Below are 3,929 nucleotides of genomic sequence, written 5' to 3'. Positions count from 1 at the left end.
ACTTGAATGAAAATTTTGCTTTACATGAACAATTCACATCACTGAATCTGTTATTTTGCAGGTCAATTATCTTTGAGGTCAGTTATCTTGCTAGTCAAGAAATTCCTCCACTAGATGAGCATGTCCCCTCTATCTCCCCCATACATCTCTACCTCCCCCAAGCTTATGCTGCTTACTGAATACTCTTGTATGCTTAAATCCTTGTAATTACAGTGAAAAATATTAATGGGAAACCATTTCCTAACTCTTCACACCTGTCTCCTCTCCACCACCCCATTTCCCATATCCCTGGCACAAAAGAAAGGGAAACTCAAAAATAGTAAGGTCATTGGAGATGGGACATTTATGAGTATTGTCTTTCATGAGGGGAAGTGGTGGCGCGGATGTTATATCCTATGTTATATCCTATGTTATATCCTGTGTTACATTGCTTTCTCTGAAGTCTGATCTGTGTCATATCTTCCTCCTGGATATTCTCGTGATCCTTTTGTGTAATGAAAAAAATAGGACGATATCATTCTCAGGCATAATAGGCAAATGAACAAAACCTTTTCCCATTAACATATGGGCAATGCTTCTGCAATCTGTTTCAAACATGCGAATAGTTAGGCTGGTAAATCCCTCCGTCCAAATTGGTGCTGAAGTGACGGGATGGGATTAACATTTCCTTCCATTTTGGGTGCCAGCGATGAGAGAACAGAAGGTTACTTGAGGCAACCTAAAGCTCCTAGGCTAATTTTGTACAAGAAGGAGATTTATAACCAATTTCTTGCTTTCCAACACATGCTAATGTATTAATTTAGATGAAACATATTTGTTCCCAAATTTCTTATTTACATAAACTTTCTTTTTTAAGATTTGGAATTTTCCTTCACCCTCAGGTACTATATTAAAGGCCAACGTTTTAAAAAACAAAGCCTGCTGCAGCTGTAGTTTTATAGTTATGGCTTTCTTAGAATGACATCATTAGTCTGAGGTCAGCGTAACCAATGGTTTCTGATAAAAGAAAATAAGAACATAAGGTCTTAGACACTGTAGTTTCTTCATTAGCATAGACTATGAAACCTAACAGAAATAAACATGATCCTTCATATATTTTAAAGAACAATAAATGATTCAGTTATGTTTGCATTTTATATCCTGAGCAAAATGTCATGGCTTGTGGCCAATAAGTGCCCTTCCAAAGGTGCCATTGTCAGAGCAAATGAATTCCTGGCTCCCTCTCTGCTCTGTCAGCACATGTTGGGGTCTTTTTTCTTCTTTGCGGTCATTCAGATTAATCACATAAATCGTGCGACATGCATACAGCTCTCTTCGCCTAGTCATTTAACTCAGAATCTCCTTTGCACAAGTAATTTCTCTTCAGCAAATTTAAATGTGCTATAATATATCTATGTTTAGTTGAAAGTGCTATAGAATCATTTATCTTCCTGACTATTCTTATTAAAACTAATTTAATACAATGTTTCATGTTGCAGATTTGTATTTTGGAAACACATCACTGCAGGACAAACCTGAGGTCATACAAGCATTTGGGGGTATATTCTGATGAAAATTAATGTACAATTTTAGGAATATATTTTTAATAAAATATAAGAAACCACCAAATGGCAATCAGAATTTTTTTTCTTAAGTTCTATACTTGTGAAACTCTTGATACCTCTTTTTGGAAATTATCCATTCACGATTAATTTATGAATGAAATTTTATGAAAGGATATATTCAAAATGAAATACAATCAAAGATATACACATTTTAAAAGAGTGGGTGAAACATTTGAAAACAATTCAGAAAATTTTCCAATGAGAAAGGAGAAGACCAGAACTTTGAAACATGTTCACTCATAAATCTGGTAGTTGGCAAAGTGGGACAGACAATCTATATTAGACTTTCCAGGTTCATGCACACTGTTAGGGAACCAGACATTTGGAGGGCATTGGTACCCACTTTAATAAAGGAAACTGGGGCTACTTTTGCTATTATAAACATTATAATTATTGAAAGGGCTCAGTTTGCAGTACTATCCATACGCGACAAATTCAATTCATTGCAGCTGTTGCTACAATCCAGGAGTCAGCATTCTGTCACTCCAAGTTCAGGGAAACCATTGCTAATAACTTAGCCGCCTCACAGCCATAAAACCTGTCCTTACACAGTGAAACCAAGAGTATGCATCCTGTCCAAGCATTGCACCTGGCAAAAGAATAATATCTGTCTTCCTGTGATTCCCCCACTTGGCATCATCACATTTCTTAGAGGCGACTGAAATCACCTACCAAACTTTAGTTGGAAAGAGATTTTATAACATAGTTTTTAATCCCTTAAGGTTCTGAAATATGTTGAGAGTGGGAAAAAAATAAGACATGCATGGAAAAATCAGACATGTCTGTTGATGGTGGAAAAAATATCCAAAGACTTCATCAAACAAGTTAAAAAGGAACCCATGGAGTGGGGAATTATTATTATTACTTTAACAAAAACACAAGGGACAAGACACAATCTATAAAATCTATAGAAAACTCTACAGCTTCAATAATAAAACTACAAACATCCCAATTACAACTGAACAAAGGACATTGACAGGCAATTCATAAAAGATGACACCCCCAAAACAAACAAAATTTAAAAAGAAACGCTCGTGAACATTATCCATCAAAGAGATGCAAATCAAAGCCAAAAAGACATATCAACTTACGCCCACAGCCAACAGCCAAGTTCAAAGACAGAAAATCACAAATGTTGAAGAGGCTATGGAGAGCTTGGAGCCTTCATACATAGCACTTCCTAGCAGTGTTGCTAGTGGGAATGTAATTATGTGCGGCCACTGTGGACATTTATATGAAACGATCTCTAACAATAGGAAGGAACATTCTTTAAGACACAAGAAGAACTCTGCTGGGTATATGTTCTCAAAAAGTTGGAGTCATAACACAAACAGGCATGTGCCTACTTATGTTCATTGCAACACGATTTACAATTGTAAGAAGATGGAAACAACCTAAAGCCATTCAGTAGAAGAATGGATAAAGAAACATTGGTACAGACACACAATGGAATACGATGCATTGCCCAAAAAAAAAACAAAACAATGGCAACACCAAAGCACATCAGAGCATGGATGGTCCCAGAGAACATTAAGCTGAGTGAAGTCAGCCAATCACAAAAGGATGAACATTATTTGAGACCACGGTTAAAGGGTAAAACCTACATGTTAAAGACTTCTGTAACAAAGGGAACTGATTTTGCTATTTTCTAGGGTGGGGAGAGCAGGAGAGGGAATATAAAAACTGTTGATAGTTATTGATAGTTTTAACTTGGATGAAATGGAAGATAGTAGTCCACAAGAGGGCGAAGACAGAACAGGCATGTGTAAGCTATGAACTATTGGGAGGATCGACGAGTGGTTGGCACTGTTGGTGAACTGATGATCTGAATTATAAACTCCTTCCTAATGTACACTTTTTTAAAAGGTAATGTGATTAGTACAGGAGGTATTTCATTCACACACAAGCTACCATCATTCTATGAATTGTTGGGAATTTTCCACTTTCCGGTTTAGAAACTGGGATACTTAGATTATTGTTCTGAATTACCTTCCAGTCACCTTGACTTCACATACGACAGAAGCAAACACTCAGTTAGCCCGCCATCAGCTTCAGGATCTCGAGTATGTCCCATGCCTTTTTGCTTTTCCTGTCACTGTGCATGTTGAGTTCCTACTAAGGTAGATGGCCCTATGTGAGAACACTACATTGGACCTGATTTTATTGTGCTCCATAAAGTGTTCATTGGCTAGTATTTGGAAGCAGAATTTCATTCAAAAAAATCATTTTATTGGGGTTCATACAATGCTTATCACAATCCATACATCCTTTCATTGCGTCAAGCACATTTGTACATATGTTGCCATCATCATTCTCAAAACATTT

Source organism: Echinops telfairi, unplaced genomic scaffold, assembly GCF_000313985.2.
Source record: "Echinops telfairi isolate 266 unplaced genomic scaffold, ASM31398v2 ScPeMD7_7401;HRSCAF=8416, whole genome shotgun sequence".
Lineage (NCBI taxonomy): Eukaryota > Metazoa > Chordata > Mammalia > Afrosoricida > Tenrecidae > Echinops > Echinops telfairi.
This window is presented reverse-complemented; position numbering follows the sequence as displayed.